Source organism: Pseudophryne corroboree, chromosome 6, assembly GCF_028390025.1.
Source record: "Pseudophryne corroboree isolate aPseCor3 chromosome 6, aPseCor3.hap2, whole genome shotgun sequence".
NCBI classification, from domain to species: domain Eukaryota; kingdom Metazoa; phylum Chordata; class Amphibia; order Anura; family Myobatrachidae; genus Pseudophryne; species Pseudophryne corroboree.
This window is the reverse complement of record NC_086449.1, coordinates 335,696,052-335,720,302: the sequence shown is the minus strand read 5'-3', so window position 1 is coordinate 335,720,302 and position 24,251 is coordinate 335,696,052. Positions and strand designations below refer to the sequence as shown.

The 24,251-nt window shown below is 45.3% G+C and overlaps 1 protein-coding gene and 1 long non-coding RNA gene across 13 annotated transcripts in view; one reads left to right on the top strand and one right to left on the bottom strand.

Annotated features, from left to right (window-relative positions):
* Window positions 1-24,251, bottom strand: part of LINGO1 (leucine rich repeat and Ig domain containing 1) — a 667,101-nt gene that overhangs the window by 424,184 nt on the left and 218,666 nt on the right. For 5 of the 12 annotated variants that reach the window (XM_063926416.1, XM_063926414.1, XM_063926418.1 and 2 more), the window contains one exon: window positions 23,112-23,255. The exons of the other annotated variants lie outside the window; for them this stretch is intronic. The gene's annotated coding sequence lies outside the window, so the exon portion shown is untranslated. The remainder of the gene's footprint in view (window positions 1-23,111; window positions 23,256-24,251) is intronic. 12 annotated transcript variants of the gene reach the window in all.
* LOC134932212 (uncharacterized) overlaps window positions 1-24,251 on the top strand; it is an 86,606-nt gene that overhangs the window by 44,552 nt on the left and 17,803 nt on the right. The window lies entirely within an intron of this gene.

The window sequence follows — 24,251 nt, the reverse complement described above, 5'->3', positions numbered from 1 at the left end:
GCATCATATTGGTTAGGGCCGGCTCTGCACAGATAGACACAGAGATTGGAACCAACCCACACACAGCGCTTTTTAAGGTAGAACTAATGAAACTACCAGCGCTGTCTGTGTACCTTAATAGACTACACAGACTTTACACAGCCTCCCCCTCCCTTCTATAACCCCCTGGTACCGTACAAGATAACTGGAGTTGACTTGGAGGGACAGCTCTCTCTGACAGCGCTTCTGCAGGCAGGAAAATAGCACTGAACGCTGCTGGGTCCGCTCTGTGGAGAAGCTCCACCTCCTTTCATGGAGCTGCTTCCCGCTCTGCTGAAGATTATATTGGCCTGTGGAAAAGTGCTGGCAGCGATCCCGGGACCCTGACAAACTTGGAGGTCAGTGTAGGGTGTAGGCGCTGGCTCAGGGCGCCCCTCACAGCGCCGCACTATGTGCTGCTGTGCCCCGGAGCGCAGTTAGTTAAGCACTCCATACCCTGTTGCCGCCATCTTCACACCGGCTCCCTGCTTGTCAGGGGGCCCGGTGACTCACTCGCCACTGATCTTCTGTCTCTGTAAGGGGGTGGCAGCATGCTGCTGGGCTGAGCGATCCCCTGTGGCGGGAAACGTTCGATCCCTTCAGGAGCTCAGTGTCCTGTCAGTGGAAATAGTGGCTCAGACCCTGCAGGGCGGACACTCCTCCCCCCCTTAGTCCCTCGAAGCAGGGAGGCTATTGCCAGCAGCCTCCCTGTAAAATAATAAACTCTAAAAAAAACCTTTTACTAGAGAAACTCTGGAGAGCTGCCCTAGCTGTGACCGGCTCCTCCGGCACATTTTCTAAACTGAGCCTGGTAGGAGGGGCATAGAGGGAGGAGCCAGCCCACACTCTCAAACTCTTAAAGTGCCAGTGGCTCCTAGTGGACCCCAGCATCCTCTAGGACGTATGAGAAAATAGGATTTTAATACCTACCGGTAAATCCTTTTCTCCTAGTCCATAGAGGATGCTGGGCACCCGACCCAGTGCGTACTTTACCTGCAGTTTGTTCTTTATAGTTACACAAGTTGTGTTTCATTTGTTTTCAGCATGTTGCTGTAAACTGTTCATGCCTGTTGGCGTGTGTCATGTTGAATGCCATGTTGTGCGGCATGGTTGAGGTGTGAGCTGGTATGAATCTCACCATTAGCATAAATGTAAATCCTTTCCTCGAAATATCTGTCTCCCTGGGCACAGTTCCTATAACTGAGGTCTGGAGGAGGGGCGTAGAGGGAGGAGCCAGTTCACACCCTTGAAAAGTCTTAAAGTGCCCATGGCTCCTGCGGAACCGTCTATACCCCATGGTACTGAAGTGGACCCCAGCATCCTCTACGGACTAGGAGAAAAGGATTTACCGGTAGGTATTAAAAGAAAATGCCTGCGAATTCGCCAAAACACGTACAGTATGTCGGCAGCGAATTCGCCAATACACTGGTTTTTTGACAGTGCTGGATTTTTCGACCAGTCGAAAAAAACGGCATGGTCATTGAATAGGTCGAATGTAAATGCGACCTAAAAACGATCGAAAAGTGCTATTTTTTCGACTGGTCGAAAAAATAAGATTTTAAACCTACCGGTAAATCTATTTCTCCTAGTCCGTAGAGGATGCTGGGGATTCCGTAAGGACCATGGGGGTATAGACGGGCTCCGCAGGAGACATGGGCACTCCAAAGACTTTAGATGGGTGTGCACTGGCTCCTCCCTCTATGCCCCTCCTCCAGACCTCAGTTAGAGAACTGTGCCCAGAGGAGACGGACAGTACGAGGAAAGGATTTTTGGTAATCTAAGGGCAAGATACATACCAGCCCACACCATCCACACCGTACAACTTGGAACATACGAACCAGTTAACAGTATGAAACAAAACAGCATCAGCCCGAGACTGATCAAAACTGTAATATAACCTTTATGTAAGCAATAACTATATACAAGTCTTGCAGAATGTAGTCCGCACTGGGACGGGCGCCCAGCATCCTCTGCGGACTAGGAGAAAAAGATTTACCGGTAGGTTTAAAATCTTATTTTCTCTTACGTCCTAGAGGATGCTGGGGACTCCGTAAGGATCATGGGGATTATACCAAAGCTCCAGACCGGGCGGGAGAGTGCGGATGACTCTGCAGCACCGATTGAGCAAACATGAGGTCCTCCTCAGCCAAGGTATCAAACTTGTAGAATTTAGCAAAAGTGATTGAACCGACCAAGTCGCCGCTCGGCAAAGCTGTAATGACGAGACGCCTCCGGCAGCCGCCCAAGAAGAGCCCACCTTCCTAGTGGAATGGGCCTTTACCGAATTTGGTAACGGCAATCCAGCCGTAGAATGAGCCTGCTGAATCGTGTTACAGATCCAGTGAGCAATAGTCTGTTTAGAAGCAGGAGCGCCAAGCTTGTTGGCTACATACAGGACAAACAGTGCCTCTGTTTTCCTAACCCGAGCCGTCCTGGCTACATAAATTTTTAAGGCCCTGACTACATCAAGGGACTTGGAATCCTCCAAGTCACCCATAGCCACAGGCACCACGATAGGTTGGTTCATATGAAAAGATGAAACCACCTTAGGCAAAAATTGAGGACGAGTCCTTAATTCTGCTCTATCCACATGGAAAATCAGTTAGGGGCTCTTGTGAGACAAAGTCGCCAATTCGGACACCCGCCGTGCAGATGCCAAGGCCAACAACATGACCACCTTCCAAGTGAGAAATTTAAAATCCACCGTTTGAAGAGGCTCAAACCAGTGAGATTTTAGGAACTGTAACACCACGTTAAGGTCCCATGGTGCCACTGGGGCCACAAAAGGAGGCTGGATGCGCAGCACTCCCTTTACAAAAGTCTGGACTTCTGGGAGAGAAGCCAATTCCTTCTGAAAGAAAATTGATAGGACCAAAATCTGTACCTTACTGGAGCCTAACTTTAGGCCCATATCCACTTCTGTCTGTAGAAAATGGAGAAAACGGCCCAGATGGAAATCTTCAGTAGGAGCCTTCTTGGCTTCACACCAAGATACATACTTCCTCCAGATGCAGTGATAATGTTTCACCGTCACCTCCTTCCTAGCCTTAATCAGAGTAGGGATGACTTCCTCCGGAATACCTTTCCCTGCTAGGATTTGGTGTTCAACCGCCATGCCGTCAAACGTAACCGCGGTAAGTCTTGGAACACGCAGGGCCCCTGCTGCAATAGGTCTTCCATGAGAGGAAGAGGCCACGGATCTTCTGTGAGCATTTCCTGAAAATCTGAATACCAGGCCCTTCGAGACCAATCCGGAACAATGAGTATTGTCTGCACTCTTTTTCGTCTTATGATTCTCAGTATTTTTGAGATGAGCGGAAGAGGAGGGAACACATAGACCGACTGAAACACCCATGGTGTCACCAGGGCGTCCACCGCTACTGGCTGAGGGTCCCTTGACCTGGCACAATACCTCCGAAGCTTCTTGTTGAGGCGTGACGCCATCATGTCTATTTGTGGAAGTCCCCAACGACTTGTTATCTCTGCAAAAACTTCTTGATGAAGTCCCCACTCTCCTGGATGGAGATCGTGTCTGCTGAGGAAGTCTGCTTCCCAGTTGTCCACTCCCGGAATGAAGACTGCTGACAGAGCGCTTGCGTGATTTTCCGCCAAGTGAAGAATCCTGGTGGCTTCCACCATTGCCACTCTGCTCCTTGTCCCGCCTTGGCGGTTTACATGAGCCACAGCTGTGACGTTGTCTGATTGAATCAGAACCGGTAGGTCGCGTAGGACATTGTATATGGCCCTCAATTCCAGTACGTTGATGTGTAGACAAGCCTCCTGGCTTGACCACAGTCCCTGAAAATTTCTTCCTTGTGTGACCGCTCCCCATCCTCGGAGGCTCGCGTCCATGGTTACCAGAACCCAGTATTGAATGCCGAACATGCGACCCTCTAGAAGGTGAGCACTCTGCAGCCACCACAGGAGAGACACCCTGGCCCTGGGGGACAGGCTTATTTTCTGATGTATTTGTAGATGGGACCCCGACCACTTGTCCAGAAGGTCCCACTGAAACGTCCTCGCATGGAACCTGCCGAAGGGGATGGCCTCGTAGGTCGCCACCATTTTTCCCAGTACTCGAGTGCATTGATGGACTGACACTTTTTTCGGTTTTAACAGGTCTCTGACCATGTGCTGGAGTTCCTGGGCTTTTTCCATCGGGAGAAAAACCCTCTTTTGCTCCGTGTCCAGAATCATGCCTAAGACAGATAGCCGAGTCGTTGGAATCAACTGTGACTTTGGTAGATTTAGAATCCAGCCATGCTGCTGCTGCACTCTCAGGGAGAGCGACACGCTTTTCTGCAATTGATCTCTCGATCTCGCTTTTATCAGGAGATCGTCCAAGTACGGGATAATTGTGACTCCCTGCCTGCGCAGGAGCACCATCATTTCCGCCATTACCTTGGTGAAAATCCTCGGGGCCGTGGAAAGCCCAAACGGCAACGTCTGAAACTGGTGATGATAGTCCTGTACAGCGAATCTAAGGTATGCCTGATGAGGGGGATATATGGGGACATGAAGGTGTGCATCCTTTATGTCTAGTGACACCATAAAATCCCCCCCTTCAAGGCTGGAGATAACTGCCCGGAGCGATTCCATCTTGAATTTGAACTTTTTCAAGTACAGGTTTAGGGATTTTAGATTTAGAATGGGTCTGACCGAGCCATCCGGTTTCGGGACCACATACAGGGTTGAATAGTACCCCTTCCCCTGTTGAACTAGGGGAACCTTGACAATCACTTGTTGTTGACACAGTTTTTGAATTGCAGCTAAAATTATCTCCCTTTCTGGGGGAGAAGCTGGTAAAGCCGATTTGAAAAATCGTCGAGGAGGCACGTCTTCGAATTCCAGCTTGCAGCCTTGGGATACAATGTCCATCACCCAAGGGTCCACGTCTGACTGAACCCAGACGTGGCTGAAGAGTCGAAGACGTGCCCCCAGCGGCACGGACTCCCTCAGTGGAGCCCCAGCGCCATGCGGTGGATTTAGTAGAAGCCGGGGGGGACTTCTGCTCCTGGGAACTAGTCGTAGCAGGCATTCTTTTCCCTCTACCCTTACCTCTGGTGAGGAAGGAAGAGCCCCGACCTCTTCTGGACTTATGCGACCGAAAGGACTGCATCTGATATTGTGGTGTTTTCTTTTGCTGTGGGGGAACATAAGGTAAAAAAGTAGATTTACCCGCGGTAGCTGTGGAAACCAGGTCCGCGAGACCTTCCCCAAACAAAACCTCACCCTTGTAAGGCAAAACTTCCATATGTCTCTTTGAGTCGGCATCACCCGTCCATTGGCGGGTCCACAGGGTTCGCCTAGCAGAAATCGCCATGGCATTGGCTCTCAAACCTAACAGCCCACTGTCTCTCGAAGCGTCTCTCATATATAAGACTGCGTCTTAAATGTGACCTAAGGTCAATAAAATGCTATCCCTATCTAGGGTATCAATGTCAGATGACAAGGTATCTGCCCAAGCTGCTACAGCGCTACAAACCCAAGCCGACGCTATTGCCGGTCTGAGTAAGGCACCCGTATGTGCATAAATTGATTTTAAGGTAGTTTCCTGTCTGCGATCAGCAGGATCCTTGAGGGCTGCCGTGTCTGGAGACGGTAGCGCCACCTTTTTGGACAAGCGCGTTAAAGCCTTGTCCACCCTGGGCGAGGATTCCCACCGTAACTTTGTCCTGTGCAGGGAAAGGATACGCCATAAGAATTCTCTTGGGAATCTGCAGTTTCTTGTCTGGAGTTTCCCAAGGCTTTTCAAATAACGCGTTCAGCTCATGAGATGGGGGAAAGGTTACCTCAGGTTTCTTTTCCTTAAACATACATGCCCTCGTGTCAGGAACAGAGGGGTCATCTGTGATATGCAAAACATCTTTTATTGCAATAATCATATACTGAATACTTTTGGCCACCCTTGGGTGTAACCTCGCATCATCGTAGTCGACACTGGAGTCAGAATCCGTGTCGGTATCAGTGTCTGCTACTTGGGACAGGGGACGTTTCTGAGACCCTGGAGGGTCCTGTGATACAGCCAAAGCCATGGATTGACTCCCTGTCTTTTCTCTGGACTCTGCTTTGTCCATTCTCTTATGTAATAAAGACACATTTGCATTTGAAACATTCCACATATCCAGCCAATCAGGTGTCGGCGTCGCCGATGGAGACACCACAATCATCTGCTCCACCTCCTCCTTAGATGAGCCTTCCGCTTCAGACATGCCGACACACACGTACCGACACCCCCACACACTCAGGGATATATATATATATATATATATATATGGAGACAGTCCCACAATAAGGCCCTTTGGAGAGACAGAGAGAGAGTATGCCAGCCCACACCCAGCGCCACCGGAAACTGGAATAAAATCCCAGTCAGTACAGTGCTTTTATAAATATACTCACTGCGCCAATTAAATGTGCCCCCCCCCCCCCCTCTTTTTTGCCCTCTGTACTTGTGTTCAGCAGGGGAGAGTCCGGGGCGCCAGCTTCTCTGCAGCATGCTGTGGAGAAAATGGCGCTGGTTAGTGCTGAGGGATCAAGCAACCCCCCTTACCGGTGGGCTTCGATCCCGCTCAAATCTTTATACTGGTGGGGTTTTTTGCAATATACTGCCTCCGCAGTATATATCCATGCCAGTGTCCCTAGAGGGTTAATAATTGCTGCCCAGGGTGCCCCCCCCTGCGCCCTGCACCCATACAGTGCCTCCAGTGTGTGTGTGTGTTGGGAGTAATGGAGCTGCGCGTTACCTCATAGAAGATCAGAAGTCTTCTGCCGCCTTTGAAGTCTTCTATCCTCACCCGGCTTCTATCTTCCGACTCTGTGAGGAGGACGGCGGCGCGGCTCCGACGAACGGCGAGGGTGAGACCTGCATTACGACCCTCTGGAGCTAATGGTGTCCAGTAGCCTAAGAAGCAGAGCCTATCATTTAAGTAGGTCTGCTTCTCTCCCCTCAGTCCCACGATGCAAACAAAAAGTCTTTTTTCAGAGAAACTCAGTAGAGCTCCCCTGCAGTGCACCCAGTCTCCTCTGGATCTAACTGAGGATCTAACTGAGGTCTGGAGGACGGGCATAGAGGGAGGAGCCAGTGCACACCCATCTAAAGTCTTTGGAGTGCCCATGTCTCCTGCGGAGCCCGTCTATACCCCCAATGGTCCTTACGGAGTCCCCAGCATCCTCTAGGACTTAAGAGAAAACAACGCTAATTGAATACCCCCCTAAGAGTCAAATAAATGTGTGTCTTTATACTGTAGACATTGAGAGCCTGATGCAGAATTTTACGTATTTCCATCCATAATATTCCTTGAAAAACCATGTTACAAAAATGTTGCAATAATGGACCTTATTCAGAGTTGCACACATTGTAGGCATGCTAAATGCATCTTCATCAATATATGTATCATGATGCAGCTGTGTACTAGAGACAGCAGTCATAATTCTCCTTCTGATGGTGACTCTTCCCCACAGGCATATATGTGTATAGTGTAATCCATTCCAGCCTGATAGTGGCTGCTTAAGGATTTTTCAAATATACTGTATATGTATTTGTCCATCTTTGTTTCCCTATTCTTTATATATGACTGAATCGCATTTTTGGGATAAGCACTGAGACGGACCACTTGCGCTGTGTTATTGTTCACATCAGGGGTGTCTCACTGCTACCATAAGTGCTGACAAGTCTGCTTTTCTTTCTTGAGGCTGCACAATTGCCCTCTCTCATTCCCCGTCCTATACCAACTATGTCGGCATGACGGGAGAAAAGCAGAAGGGTTAGGTTGTTACAGTTTCAGCTTCTTACTTCAAACTGTATGGTTACATTCCCATTGGGATTTCTTTGGCTAGCAATTGTGATAGTCTGAGTTTTTCAAATGGTGTGTTTACACTAGAGATGAGCGGGTTCGGTTTCTCTGAATCCGAACCCGCCAGAACTTCATGTTTTTTTTCACGGGTCCGAGCGACTCGGATCTTCCCGCCTTGCTCGGTTAACCCGAGCGCGCCCGAACGTCATCATGACGCTGTCGGATTCTCGCGAGGCTCGGATTCTATCGCGAGACTCGGATTCTATATAAGGAGCCGCGCGTCGCCGCCATTTTCACACGTGCATTGAGATTGATAGGGAGAGGACGTGGCTGGCGTCCTCTCCGTTTAGACACTTGATTTACTAATTTTGGGGAGCATTAGGAGTACTCAGTAGTGTACAGTGCAGAGTTTTGCTGATAGTGACCAGTGACCACCACTTTTATTTATAATCCGTTCTCTGCCTGAAAAAAGCGATACACAGCACACAGTGACTCAGTCACATATCATATCTGTGTGCACTGCTCAGGCTCAGGCCAGTGTGCTGCATCATCTATATATATTATATATCTGTCTGACTGCTCAGCTCACACAGCTTATAATTGTGGGGGAGACTGGGGAGCACTACTGCAGTGCCAGTTATAGGTTATAGCAGGAGCCAGGAGTACATAATATTATATTAAAATTAAACAGTGCACACTTTTGCTGCAGGAGTGCCACTGCCAGTGTGACTAGTGACCAGTGACCTGACCACCAGTATATAATATTAGTAGTATACTATCTCTTTATCAACCAGTCTATATTAGCAGCAGACACAGTACAGTGCGGTAGTTCACGGCTGTGGCTACCTCTGTGTCGGCACTCGGCAGCCCGTCCATAATTGTATATACCAGTGACCTAACCGTGGTTTTTTTTTCTTTCTTTATACATACATACTAGTTACGAGTATACTATCTCTTTATCAACCAGTCTATATATTAGCAGCAGACACAGTACAGTGCGGTAGTTCACGGCTGTGGCTACCTCTGTGTCGGCACTCGGCAGCCCGTCCATAATTGTATATACCACCTAACCGTGGTTTTTTTTTCTTTCTTTATACATACATACTAGTTACGAGTATACTATCTCTTTATCAACCAGTCTATATATTAGCAGCAGACACAGTACAGTGCGGTAGTTCACGGCTGTGGCTACCTCTGTGTCGGCACTCGGCAGCCCGTCCATAATTGTATATACCACCTAACCGTGGTTTTTTTTTCTTTCTTTATACATACATACTAGTTACGAGTATACTATCTCTTTATCAACCAGTCTATATATTAGCAGCAGACACAGTACAGTGCGGTAGTTCACGGCTGTGGCTACCTCTGTGTCGGCACTCGGCAGCCCGTCCATAATTGTATATACCACCTAACCGTGGTTTTTTTTTCTTTCTTTATACATACATACTAGTTACGAGTATACTATCTCTTTATCAACCAGTCTATATATTAGCAGCAGACACAGTACAGTGCGGTAGTTCACGGCTGTGGCTACCTCTGTGTCGGCACTCGGCAGCCCGTCCATAATTGTATATACCACCTAACCGTGGTTTTTTTTTCTTTCTTTATACATACATACTAGTTACGAGTATACTATCTCTTTATCAACCAGTCTATATATTAGCAGCAGACACAGTACAGTGCGGTAGTTCACGGCTGTGGCTACCTCTGTGTCGGCACTCGGCAGCCCGTCCATAATTGTATATACCACCTAACCGTGGTTTTTTTTTCTTTCTTTATACATACATACTAGTTACGAGTATACTATCTCTTTATCAACCAGTCTATATATTAGCAGCAGACACAGTACAGTGCGGTAGTTCACGGCTGTGGCTACCTCTGTGTCGGCACTCGGCAGCCCGTCCATAATTGTATATACCACCTAACCGTGGTTTTTTTTTCTTTCTTTATACATACATACTAGTTACGAGTATACTATCTCTTTATCAACCAGTCTATATATTAGCAGCAGACACAGTACAGTGCGGTAGTTCACGGCTGTGGCTACCTCTGTGTCGGCACTCGGCAGCCCGTCCATAATTGTATACTAGTATCCAATCCATCCATCTCCATTGTTTACCTGAGGTGCCACTCCTAGATGGGCCCGGTGTTTGTGTCGGCCACTAGGGTCGCTAATCTTACTCACACAGCTACCTCATTGCGCCTCTTTTTTTCTTTGCGTCATGTGCTGTTTGGGGAGGGTTTTTTGGAAGGGACATCCTGCGTGACACTGCAGTGCCACTCCTAGATGGGCCCGGTGTTTGTGTCGGCCACTAGGGTCGCTTATCTTACTCACACAGCGACCTCGGTGCAAATTTTAGGACTAAAAATAATATTGTGAGGTATTCAGAATAGACTGAAAATGAGTGTAAATTATGGTTTTTGAGGTTAATAATACTTTGGGATCAAAATGACCCCCAAATTCTATGATTTAAGCTGTTTTTTAGTGTTTTTTGAAAAAAACACCCGAATCCAAAACACACCCGAATCCGACAAAAAAAATTCGGTGAGGTTTTGCCAAAACGCGTTCGAACCCAAAACACGGCCGCGGAACCGAACCCAAAACCAAAACACAAAACCCGAAAAATTTCAGGCGCTCATCTCTAGTTTACACCCCTAACAGGGAGATTTGACTAACAACAGAGACACTACTATCTTACATCTCAAACTGGTGTTTTCAAGCCCATAAATATACGTGCTTTTAAGTCAAACTAGCACTGACCAGATGATTTAAACTAGAGATGAGCGGGTTCGGGTCTAAGAGAACCGAACCGTACCGAACTTCACGCTCTGAACCCGGTTCCGAGCTCGGCTCAGGTTTTCCCGCCTGACTCGAAAACCCGAACGAGGCAAAATGTCATCATCCCGCTGTCGGATTCTCGTGGGATTTGGATTCCATATAAGGAGCCGCGCGTCGCGGCCATTTTCACTCCAGTCTCGGGGAGTGTAGTGAGAGGATGTGTCTCCGTCCTCAGTGTCTGTGTGGGGGTGGGAAAGGGGGGTGGCGAGTCTTGTGCTGTGTTGTGCTGCTCAGTCCAGTCCAGTGTAGTCAGTGTATTGTGCTGCATCAGTCCAGCCAGTCACAGTGTTGGTGTCCTCTGCTGCTATATGTCCCCAGTGCTGCTGTATAAGTCCCTTGCATTTTTGCTGTGTTGTCTTGCATCAGACCAGGGGTAGTGTCTTGTGCAGCATCAGTCCAGTGACCAGCCACAGTGGTGGTGTCCTATGCGGCCATATATCCAATGTAGCTGTATAAGTCCCTTTCAGTGGTGCTGTGTTGTCCTGCATCAGACCAGGGGTAGTGTCCTGGCCATCAGTCATTCCAGTGACCAGGCAGTCACAGTGGTATACGCTGCTGCTATATGTCCACTGTTGCCGTCTAATAATAATAATAATAACAACAACAACAACAAGTCCCTCACAGTGTTGCTGTGTTGTGCTGCATCAGACCAGTGGTAGTGTCCAGGGCATCAGCCATTAGTCATTCCTGTGCCGCATATTGTGCTATATAACTCCAGAAACATAACGGAGAACAAACATTTGGAGGATAAAATAGGGAAAGATCAAGAACAGAAAGAGAGGCGCCCGTGACTTACAACCTAGGTGAACTTCCTGATGCCGCACAATATGGAAAAATGGGGAAGCTGTCAACCCCCAAAAAATAGCAATAACAAGAAAAAAGAACCAAAATGTGCGCAAAAGGAAGAGCCAATCAAAAAATATTTGGATTAATTAATTTTTTATTTTTTTTATTTTTGTTTTTATTAAATATTATTTAATTGTAGTTATTACCAAATAAATTAATTATAAATATATTCCTTAAGGCCCCCATCCACTAGTCAGATTTGGGCAGTTTTCTTCAGATTTCGATGCATCTGACCGTCATATCTGAAGAAAAGTGTCACATTGGATGGCTCTTCAGATCCAATGCTCACTCCCGTGTCAGATATGTCTGAACTACAGATCTCTGAGGCTGCCCCAACTATTTATCTGAATCTGAAGAAAACAGGTGCACATCGGATTGTTTTTTTTACTTCAGATGTATCTCATCAGATTCATCTGAAGCGTCACTTGACTGGCATCTCCCTGACCACTCCCACCCAAGAGGGGGAACAGCGGCAGCAGCAGCATCAGATCAATCACATGTAGCATGTGTGCATCAGATATATCTGATGCGATCTGGCACATGATATATTGCATCAGATATATCTGAAGTGAATGTAATGAAAATTAAAGCCAGGGTCTGATCCGATTCCCAGGACGCTCCCGGGAGAGTTCAAGAGAAATCTGATGCTATCTGCAGTTCAGACAAGTCTGAGTAGTGGATGGCCACCTTTAGAGTGACCACAATAAGATATTGAAAATAATATTAAAATGAATAAAATAACACAATCATGAAATATATAACCATCTAGTTAATTTCTCATATATGGTTAGTATTCCAAAAGACCAATAATGGATACAAATGTATAAAATCCTGAAGAACACTGGCTGGCCAGCCTTAATTAATACTTAATAAATTGTGCACAAACAAAATGTATCAAAGATCAATAGAGTATACAAATGGAAGATGTATTGCCTGTAGGATATCATAAAATTGCATAAACAATAAGAACTCAAAATTCTTCCAATAACGATCTAAACTAGTAGTGGTTAACCGTTATACATGTATCCAAAAGTCTCGTACGGCTCATTAGCTCCTAACCTTGTACGGCTGCTGATGTGAATGCTAAATGTTGGAGCAAATGAATAGAAGCCAGTCCCGTCCTTTTGACCAATGCTATTGAAAAGTCTCGATAAAGGCACCTAGCCTTAAGCAGCCGTTAGTGTGGGCAGCCAATGCCGTAGAATTACAGTCCCGTACTAAGATGATTGATATGAATAAATAAAAATACTAAAACATAGTCCCGAATGGCTCAAATAGCCCCTAGCCTAGTGAGGCCATAGGTGTGGGTGGCTAAAATGACGGGATAATGTATAAATAAATAAAACCCCGTCTCACTCGTAGCAATCTCACCCGTGCCAGTGAATGCAGTAGCCGTCCGACCGGCCGGATGTTCACCGGACCTCCGCCGTTTCCAATCCACAAGCCGTTCTGTGCTGCGCTGCCTGGGTGCTCCTCCGACAGCGCAGCTGGGAAATCCTTAGGCTGGGATGTAAGAGATGGAAATATCTGTGGCGGTTTAGGGCGGGTTAGGGCTGTCGGCGATATCCGTTCGTCTCCAAATAGCAGAGAGATGGTATATATCCGTGGATCACTCCAAAGCCGTTCAATATTTTTATTTATTCATATCATTAACCACTACTAGTTTAGATCGTTATTGGAAGAATTTTGAGTTCTTATTGTTTATGCAATTTTATGATATCCTACAGGCAATACATCTTCCATTTGTATACTCTATTGATCTTTGATACATTTTGTTTGTGCACAATTTATTAAGTATTAATTAAGGCTGGCCAGCCAGTGTTCTTCAGGATTTTATACATTTGTATCCATTATTGGTCTTTTGGAATACTAACCATATATGAGAAATTAACTAGATGGTTATATATTTCATGATTGTGTTATTTTATTCATTTTAATATTATTTTCAATATCTTATTGTGGTCACTCTAAGGAATATATTTATAATTAATTTATTTGGTAATAACTACAATTAAATAATATTTAATAAAAACAAAAATAAAAAAATAAAAATTAATTAATCCAAATATTTTTTGATTGGCTCTTCCTTTTGCGCACATTTTGGTTATTTTTTCTTGTTAAAGATCAAGAACCACTTCCTCCTAGTGCTGAAGCTGCTGCTACTAGCCATGACATAGACAATGAAATGCCATCAACGTCGTCTGCCAAGGCCGATTCCCATTGTGATAGTAGAGAGCATGTAAAATCCAAAAAGCCAAAGTTCAGTAAAAAGACCCAAAAAAAGAAATTTAAATGGTCTGAGGAGAAACGTAAACTTGTCAATATGCCATTTACGACACAGAGTGGCAAGGAACGGCTGCGGCGCTGGCCTATGTTCATGACTAGTGGTTCAGCTTCACATGACAATAGAAGCCCTCATAACTGAGGCCTTGACACGTATGTTGGTGTTAGACGTGCGTCCAGTATCCGCCATTACTGCAGTGGGATTTAGACAATTGATGGAGGTATTGTGTCCCCAGTACCAAATCCCATCTAGATTCCACTTGACTAGGCAGGCGATAGTGAGATTTTGCCATTTAATTCCAGTGATTTGGACTTATAATTATTAATTACAGTGATCTTGCCAATTAATTCCAGTGATATGGACGTATAATTACAGTGATCTTGCCAATTAATTCCAGTGATTTGGATGTATAATTATTAATTACAGTGATCTTGCCAATTAATTCCAGTGATTTGGATGTATAATTACAGTGATTTTGCCAATTAATTCCAGTGATTTGGACGTATTATTATTAATTACAGTGATCTTGCCAATTAATTACAGTGATTTGGACGTATAATTACAGTGATTTTGCCAATTAATTACAGTGATTTGGACGTATAATTATTAATTACAGTGATCTTGCCAATTAATTACAGTGATTTGAACGTATAATTATTAATTACAGTGATCTTGCCAATTAATTACAGTGATTTGAACGTATAATTATTAATTACAGTGATCTTGCCAATTAATTTCAGTGATTTGGACGTATAATTACAGTGATCTTGCCAATTAATTCCAGTGATTTGGACGTATAATTCCAGTGATTTTGCCAATTAATTTCAGTGATTTGGACATATAATTCCAGTTGGAATTGTTTATGTCACTTGGCTTAGTCATACAGCTACCTCATTGCACCTCTTCGACATCTTTGCATGAGGTGCTGTTTGGGGGCCTAGTTTTTGAAAAGTGCCATCCTGTGTGACATTGCCGTATGAGTCCAGGGGTACTGCTGTATTAGTCCTGGGGTACTGCCGTATAAGTCCACCAATTGCAGATTTTTTTCCAAAGTGACTGGAGCATGCTGGAGATGCTGTCAGTGGACCGAACAATTGCGGCCCACTCTTGACATTCAGCCACTGCGTGACACTACTAGATGGGTCAGGTAGTTGTGTCGCTTAGCTTAGTCATACAGCAACCTCGGTGCACCTTTTTTTCTTCTTTGCATCATGTGCTGTTAGGGGCCTTTTTTTATATCTGCCCTCCTATCTGCCACTGCAATGCCACGCCTAGATGGGCCAATTGTTTGTGCTGCTTGGCTAAGTCATACAACTACCTCATTGCAATTCTTTTTTTCTTTGCATGGGGCCTTTTTTTATATCTGCCCTCCTGTCTGCCAGTGCAGTGCCATGGCTAGATTGGCCAATTGTTTGTGTCGCTTGGCTTAGTCATACAACTACCTCATTGCAATTCTTTTTCTTGTTTGCATGATGTGCTGTTTGGAGCCTTTTTTTTTATATCTGCCCTCCTGTCTGACACTGCAGTGACACTCCTAGATGGGCTAGGTGTTTCTGTTGTCCACTTGTGTCGCTTAGCTTAGTCATCCAGCCACCTTGGTGCAACCTTTTGGCCTAAATGATTGTTATTGAGGTTAATAATACCGTAGGAGCAAAATTACCCCCAAATTCTGTGATTTTAGCTATTTTTATGTTTTTTTCAAAAATCATCCAGATCCAAAACCAAAACACGAAAGGATGGTTTTGGCAAAACCAAGCCAAAACCAAAACACGAAAGTGGAATTAGAACCAAAACCAAAACACGAAAAGTGCCACCCGCACATCTCCCCTTGTATACCCCTAAGATTGGGCTACAAACTGGTGAAATGACGGTCATATTAGCAACCTTATAAGGGCATTGAATGATCAGTGGAGAGAGGACCACAGATTATAACAATTTTTTATATCCTTTATAACAGCGACACCTTGAACTTCTAGTTATATGCAACCTACTACTACTAGTGTGGTGTACACTGTATATGCCCAATCTCATCTGATCTTGGAAGCAATACAGTGCTGGGCCTGGTTAGTACTCGATTGGGAGACCACCAGGGAGTACCAGGTGTTGTAGGTTATTTCTTGCACCACACAAGCAAAAGGCTGACCCTGCATGAACCTGGATATATGCTTAGCATACATGCAATTAATGGATAACGACTTCATCAATAAATTCACAGACACAAATTTTTCTGTGGCTCACGACTAACTTAGCTATTTATTTATTATTTTTTGATCTTGTCTGTGTGTTTATATTAACGTTTTAATTCACACATTATTACATTACTGTCCATACAAAAAATGTTATAATTAAATTTGTTTCCGAGATTGAGTGCTCCCAACAAAGATTACTTCTTTTCTCTTTACCCCCATATTGATATATGTGCCTGTGTCAATCTCTGATTATATCGCAATTACTAGACAGACTGCACGCAGCTTGCACTTGCATGTCCCTTCCCTTTGCCCATTCTACAGGCCACTGTAGTCAAAACCAAATATTACTTGCTAAGAGTAGTGATGACCATCAAAGAATTAACCTCGATGACCTGAAAAATCGATGGAGAACCATCAATGGTTATCCCTGCTAGTGGGACACTGTGGATGGTGGGTAAATGGAGCAGAGAGTTTATGAGACAAGAGAGAGGCACTGAACAAGAGCGTGGGGAGAGACTAAGGGCCTAATTCAGATCTGCTCACAGCAAATGGGCAAAACCATGGGCCTAATTCAGACCTGATCGGTGCTGTGCATTTTCGCACAGCAGCCAATCAGGTCTTAACTGTGCATGCCAGATAGCCAATGGCTGTCTCAGCCCTGTGATCGCCTCTACATGATTGACTGGCAGAGGCGGTCGCTGGGCGAGAGGGGGCGGGCCGGCAGCGTTTGGCCGGCATTCAGGGGGCGTGGTCTGGGCAACACAGGCGTGCCCAGACCATTGGGGGGCGGGCCATGGCGGCTGCATGACATCACACGCAGCCGCTGCAACCCTCACATCGACGAGTAGCTCCTGCCAGCACGCAGGAGCTGCATTGGCAGAGAGCTACTCCTTAATTACAAAAGCATTGCCGCTGTGCGATGCTTTTGTACTTGTGCGGGGGGGGGGGGGTCGGGCCTGACATGCGGGGCGGACTAGCCCTGTGCTGGGCGTCCTTCTGCATGTCTGTGTGGCTGAGCATAGATGTGCTAAATGTAGTACATCTATAATCAGGTCTGAATTAGGCCCCAAGTGCACTGCAGGGGGGAGGGGGGGGGGGGGTCAGGGGTTATATTGTTTCTGTGCAGTGTAAATACTGGCTGCTTTATTTCTACACTGCAATTTAGATTTCAGTTTGAACACACCCCACCCAAATCTAACTCTCTCTGCACATGTTATATCTGCCTCCCCTCCCCTGCAGTGCACATGGGGGGTAATTCAGACCTGATCACTGGTGTGCGATTAGGTCCAAACTGCGCATGCGTATGCACCGCAATGCGCAGGCGCGTTGCATGAGTACAAAGCGGATCGCCGCTCAGCAATGGGTTTGTGCGACGGATCCGTTCGCATGGCAATCGCAAGGAGATTGACAGGAAAAAGGCGTTCGTGGGTGTCAACTGACTATTTTCATGGAGTGTCTGGAAAAATGCAGGCGTGTCCAAACATTTGCAGGGAGGGTTCCTGACGTCAATTCCGGTCCCTGACAGGCTGATGTGATCGCAGCGGCTGAGTAAGTACTGGGCTGCGCAGAGACTGCACAAAATCTATTAGTACAGCTCTGCTACACATGCGTTCGCACACTTGCACAGCTAAAATACACTCCCCCTGTAGGCGGCGACTATCTGATCGCAGCAGTGCAAAAATCGCTTACTAGCGATCAGGTCTGGATAAGGCCCATGGTTTTGCCCATGTGCTAGCAAATTTGCTGCTGCAATCAGATCTGAATTAGACCCTAAGTTCCATTCCCCATTTGGGCTGGAAGAGAAAATAAAGGAAAAGCTATTGGATTTCCACAATCAATGGCAAAACCATCAACCATCGTGGCAAACCATGTATAGTTGCTAACCATTTATAGTCAATGGCCATCCCCAGATGATAGAAGCCAATAAGTTTGCCTGCCTAGAGACTAATCTTGCATTATAGCAATGATAGAATTATAATTTAACTAGTTAACATTTAAGATACTTTTGTGAAGTGACGATATCTAATGATAACCATGAGATATATAATCAGGTTAAGACCAAATGGTGTCTGAGGCAGGTTTACAGTTATACTCTTTTCTGCTAATGTCCTGTGTACCACAAACATGCAAGTGGCACAGGATTGTGTCAGCAGTGGCCATGTTATTATACAAGTAACTGTTACTCATGCATGATAACAGCAATTGGAGCCCATTTATTAATATTATTATCCTTAATTTATATGGCGCCACAAGGGTTCCACAGCGCCTAACAAAGTTCATAAACAAATGAACAAAACAAAAAAAACAGGGACTTATTACAGTATAAGACAATGTAGAACAAGTACATGGTATATAAAAATTGCTGTGACGGACATGTCACTGAAATAAGCATCAGGGTGGCCGAAAGTGAGGGCTAGGTGCCATTCTAAGGAATATGGTATTGGAGATAGTCTAAGTAAGAGAAGAAAAGCACATCATGGAAGAAGGCCCTGCTCGTGAGAGCTTACATTCTAAAGGGTAGCGGCAGACAGACAGGGGTGACACAGATGTGAGAGATACTAGATAGTGATCATGGAACAGAGGCTTAGGATGAGAGACGGCTCGGTTTGATAAAGAAGAAGGTCTTGAGAGCCCATTTGAAGTTTTGTAGAGAGATGAAAAGTCTGATGGGGCAAGGTAGAGAATTCCAGAGATAGAGAGCAGCGCATGCAAAACTTTGGAGGCTGAAATGGGAGGAAGTAATCAGTTGGGAGGAGATGTGGCATGCGAAGAGGACAGGCAGGAATGTAAAGGGAGATAAGGGCAGAGTTGTAAATGGGAGAGGACCTAATAAGTGAGTGTGAGAAGCTTGAACTTGATTCTGAAGGAGAAGTAGGGCTTGTAAGAGTGGCGAGGCGAAAGTAGTAAGTTTGCAGAGGAAGATGAGCCAGGCAGCTGCAATAAGGAAAGATTAGAGTGGATAGAGGCATTTGTAAGGAAGGGCATATAGGAGGACATTACCGTCAAATCTGGAGATGACCATTGAGTGTATAAGGTTCTTCGTAGCATCCATGGTGAGAAAGGGTCTGATCCTGGAAATATTTTTGAGATGGAAACGACAGGACAGCGAGAGGTACTGAATGCGTGGTTTAAAGGAGAGTGAGGAGTCAAGGATAATTCCAAGACGGCGTACATGGGAGCTAGAGAAGATAGTTGTGCCATTAATAGATAATAACATTTTGGGAAGTGAGGTTATACAGGGGGTTGGGAAGATTATCAACTCAGTTTTTGACATGTTAAGTTTAAAAAGCACTGTGACATCCAAGAAGAGGTATGAGAGAGACAGTTGGAGATACAAGTGAGGATAGAGGAGGAGAGGTCAGGAAAGGAAAGGTTGATTTGAGTATCATCAGCATAGAGATGATAATCAAAGTCAAAAGAGCTAATGAGCTTACTTAAAGAGGATGTAGAGAGAGAACAGTAGAGGTCTAATAACAGAATCTTGTGGACACCTACTGGTAGTGGTTGGGGGGGGTGAAGTCATTGGAGAAGACAGAGAAAGGAATGGTTAGAGAGGCAGAAGGACAGTCATGAACAGGGCAGTATCATGCAGACCAAGGGAGTCAAGGATTTGTAGGAGGAGAGGGTGGTCCACAGTGTCAAAAGCAGCAGAGAGGTCAAGGGGAATAAGTAGAGAGTAGTGGCCCTTGGATTTGGCAGCAATGAGGTCATTGCAGACTTGTGAGGGCAGTGTCAGTGGAATGGAGAGGATGGAAGCCAGACTGAAGTGGGTCAAGGAGGGAGTGGGAGGTGAGAAAGGCAGTAAGGCAGTTGTAGACAATAGGCTAGAGGAGTTTGGAGACAAAACGGAGGAGAGAGATGGGTTGGTAGTTGGAAAGTGTTAGGATCGAGGGTAGGTTTTTAAGAATAGAGGAGACAAGGGCATGCTTGAAAGCAGAGGGGACAGTGCAAGACGGGAACAGGCAGAAGGCAGTACGTGAACATATTTGCAGGTATTTGGTGGGTTTGGAATGCCAGGGTTGAGGTGTTGATCTGTGAAGATGAAAAGTGGTCGCTGGAGCAACAAAGTCAAGAGCAGACGTAAGGGAGCAACTGTATAAGGAAGTGGCTTGTTCAGGACAGGATAGAGAGAATAGAAGAGACAAGTTAATCGAACAAGGAGGATAAGGAAATGGTGTTGATAGCCTCATGTTACACTTAGTGATGGCAGTGGTGGAGAATCAGAGAGGAATAAGTTAAAAGAAAGCACGTAATGGTGAGAGAGGGTGAATAGGGAGTTGGAGTTGACAGAAATATCACAAAGGTGAGTGAAGACAAGATCAAGTTAGTGCCCACTCACATGGGTGAGGAAGTCCAGTGGGAGTGACAAATCGATGATGTGAGGTTAAGGAGTTTAGGAACAGAGGGTTTTTTGGGGATATTTATTGGGATGTTGAAATCACCTAAGGTTATGGAGGGAATGTTTGAAGAGATGAAGTGGGGAAGCCAGGAAGCAAAGTTGTTGAGTAATTTAGTGGGAATGCCTGGTCCAGAGGGCACAGGAAAGAGGGAGAATGTTTGTGGGAGAGATGTGAATGAGATTATCAGGGTTGCTGTAGAGTTTAGGTGAGATCAATTTGGATTGCAGGGATAGAGCGGGTGTAGTGAATGTGCGGACTCCTAAACTAGGAGAGTAAACTGCAGGAGTATGGCAGGGAGGGAGTACAGTGTGACGCGGATGGAGGTGAGGTGAAGTGACAGGGAAAGGGAGAAGGAGCAGGGCCGAGTGGTGGCGTAGTAGGCCCATGGTGGAGCAGTGGAGACTGAAAGTGGCGTAACAGAAGGCGAGAGGAAGGGAACAGAAGGGTGGACGGGGAAGAGGAGGGTAGAGAGGAGGAGATGTAGGAGAGATGTGGGGACAGATAGAGGTTGGAGGAGGGGGCAAAAAAAAAGGATTTGGTAGACAGAGTGATTGTGAGGGGAGGGAGTTTGATGAGAATCTGGACATAGTATGTACAGTATGAGGTAAATGGGTTGTGGAAAATGGGGAAAAGGAGTGGAGACTGTATAATAGACAATGAACAGTAGAATTGCAGGAGTTCAGGCGAGAGTACAGTCTTGGTAAATGTGTATGTTCACTGGCAATAATATAGCTTCAAGCAAAATAAAAGTGAAGATTATAAAGTTGCATAAGTTGAATTCATAGCTATACACCCCTATATTGCTGAAGGCTTTAGAAATGGTTCCTTACTTGTATCATAAAATAGCACATTAATAGTCTTCCAACAAGGGGACTAATTCAGACCTGATCATAGCAGCAAATTTGTTAGCAGATGGGCAAAACCATCTGCACTGCAGGTGGGGCAGATATAACATGTGCAGAGAGTTAGATTTGGGTGGGGTGTGTTAAAACTGAAATCTAAATTGCAGTGTAAAAATAAAGCAGCCAGTATTTACCCTGCGCAAAAACAATACAATCCACCGAATCTAAATCTCTGTACGTTATAAAATCTGCCCCTCCTACAGTGCACATGGTTTTGCCCATCTGCTAACAAATTTGCTGCTACGATCATGGCTGAATTAGGCCCAAGGTCCGCATTCCCCTACATGAGGACACCTGACTAAGGCCCTCATGCCGAGTTGATCGCACGTAGCAACTTTTTGCTGCTCGTGCGATCAACTTGACGCCGCCTATGGGGGAATGTATTTTAGCATAGCAGGGCTGTGATCGCTTGTGCAGCCCTGCTATGCTAAAAAAGTTTCCTGCAAAACAAGACCAGGGTTAGACTTACTTACCCTGTGCGACGGATCCAGCGACAAAGGTCCCGGGACTGACGTCAGACAATCGCCCTCCAAACGCCTGGACATGCCTGCGTTTGGATCTCCACACCTGGAAAATGGTGAGTATCCGCCCCGAAACGCCTCCCCGCTGTCAATCTTCTTGCGATCGCGCTAGCAATCACTTTGTTCTCTCTTCTGGACAATGACGCGCGTGCGCATTGCGGGCGCCGCGCATGCGCAGTTCCGACCCGTTCGCACTGCAGCGAAGAACCGCTGCGTGCGCATGGGTCGGAATGAACCCCTAAGACTGAACCTCATATTGCAGTCATATGCCATATTAAACCAAAATCAGTGTTAGTATATGAACTTTGACCCTTCAACGTGGTAAAATAACAAGGAAACGAGAGAGAAAAACTTGGACCTTCTTCAACAAAATAATTCAGATTGCCCAATAAGTGACTGCAATCTCCAGGTACACTTCACTAATCTCTGCATTTCCTCTCCCTTTGCAGGTCTCATTCTCTTTGCCTCATCATAAACACCTTTCAGTCCCATTTACTGTAGATGACCAGTTTCCTCCTTTCCCCAAAGCAATCCTAGTAAAACAGATGTGTTCAACAGCTCAGATGATAGAAACTCTTAACCCCATCATTAAAGTAGCATCAACAGGAAGCTAAACCTTCCTACTACATTTCATATCTGCATGTTATGTATAAATTATACTAGCACTATTTACTATAGGAGGTACACACTTTATAATGAGCTAGTACAAGATCCAGTGGACAGATAGAACAGTAATGTTAGAGTGCTAGCTGTGTGGAATACCTCACTGTGTAAATGCTGACTAGTGTGCACAGTGTAAAGACCCTTGGGGTTATCCTGTGCCTGCAGAATGGAAAAGCGCTTCCCATGGGTGCTTTGGGCAGACTGGAGTGCACAGTGTTAATGCTCTGTCATTAGCTTTAATTAGCGATGTTTACAACAATACAACAATACAGACCCTAGTGTTTACTCAACAGTGCAGCTGGGAACCTCAAAGACAATATAGGAAGGAACAGAGTCTGCACTGAAGGTGCTGAGGTAAAGGACAGGCACACAGTAACAGGCAATGGCAGGGTTGGCAACAGAAATACTAAAACTGGTAGACGCAGCACATTATTATTATGTTATGATGATGTTATTATACATCTTAAATAAGAATAGGGAACCTGACACATCTAGAACAGGATGGATAATATAGTGCCATGCACTAAAAACAACTCCAGAAAACATGCCTGATAACAAATAATGACATTTTGCAAATCTCAGACTAAAATGTCTACTTCTCAGTAATGGAAGACGGGCCTGTCAAGCTTGTGGGACTGAAAGATAAGGATACACACCTGTAAATCATGTGCCTGGCTGCGCCTGTCTCCCCATCGCTTTTATTTCTATCATACAGGTAATGAGTTCCCTCTTCCTGCGTCACATGCTCCTCATCATATCATTTCATCTTCCTCTCAGTACATGCATGTATTTCTGATTATCTTTGGACAGGATAAAATTGATGTTGAATGTATTAAAGTAGACAGATGTGAAAGCTTAAAGAAAATAAATCCCAATGATCGCACATTGCCATACTAAGTAGTTCTGCTTACTTATTACTATACTACATTGTGATAATGTTTTTACAAAAATCAAAAAGTAGCGGTTCTATACTACTGTTTGATGCAAGCTGAAGCAGTGAAACGTGTGGAGAAGTGAGCCTGTGGAGAAGTTGCCCATGGCAACCAATCAGCTGCTCTGTACAATTGTATAGTATACAAATGATAAATGTTACTTCAATGCTGATTGGTTGCCATGGGCAACTTCTCCACACGTTTCACTGCTTCATGAATAGACCGCCTAATCACTTTCACAGCTAATATGAAGAGATACAGAAATAGTTTGTGCACCACAGGAATGTATACAGGGATATAGTTATACAGCATTTCTACACTACAAAAGCACTTGTGTGTTGTCTTCAGCTTTACCTATTGCCTTCCATATGCATGTAAAAGAATATCGCAAATGTATATAACGCAAGTTTCATGGGTAGGAAAATGCAGACTTCTGATCCCAGCTATGAAATTAGGCAGCAGAAATGTAAATCTACACCAGCACATTTACTGAAACCAAGACCGGCGCTACCTCTAGGCGCACCTAGGGTAACAGGATATAGGGGGTGCCTAGAACACTGACAGTGATGCCTCCATACTGAGGACCTGCCACTGACATGGAGGTGCAGAAAATGGCAGCTTCTGTGAAAATGCAAGCCGCTGATCCTCTTTGTTTGCAATGGAGTGGTGCTGTGGCAACTGGTTATGACTGTCACAGACTGGCCTAATAATCATCATATGCTAGAAGTACACGACATAGAGCCATCTTCGGGGAAGGCATAGAGTCATATGTTCAAGGAAGCAGTAACTACAGACTTCAGAATAAACAAAAAGATGGCCATTCTTGGGCATGAAAAAAAGGAATTCATAACCACACCCATTACG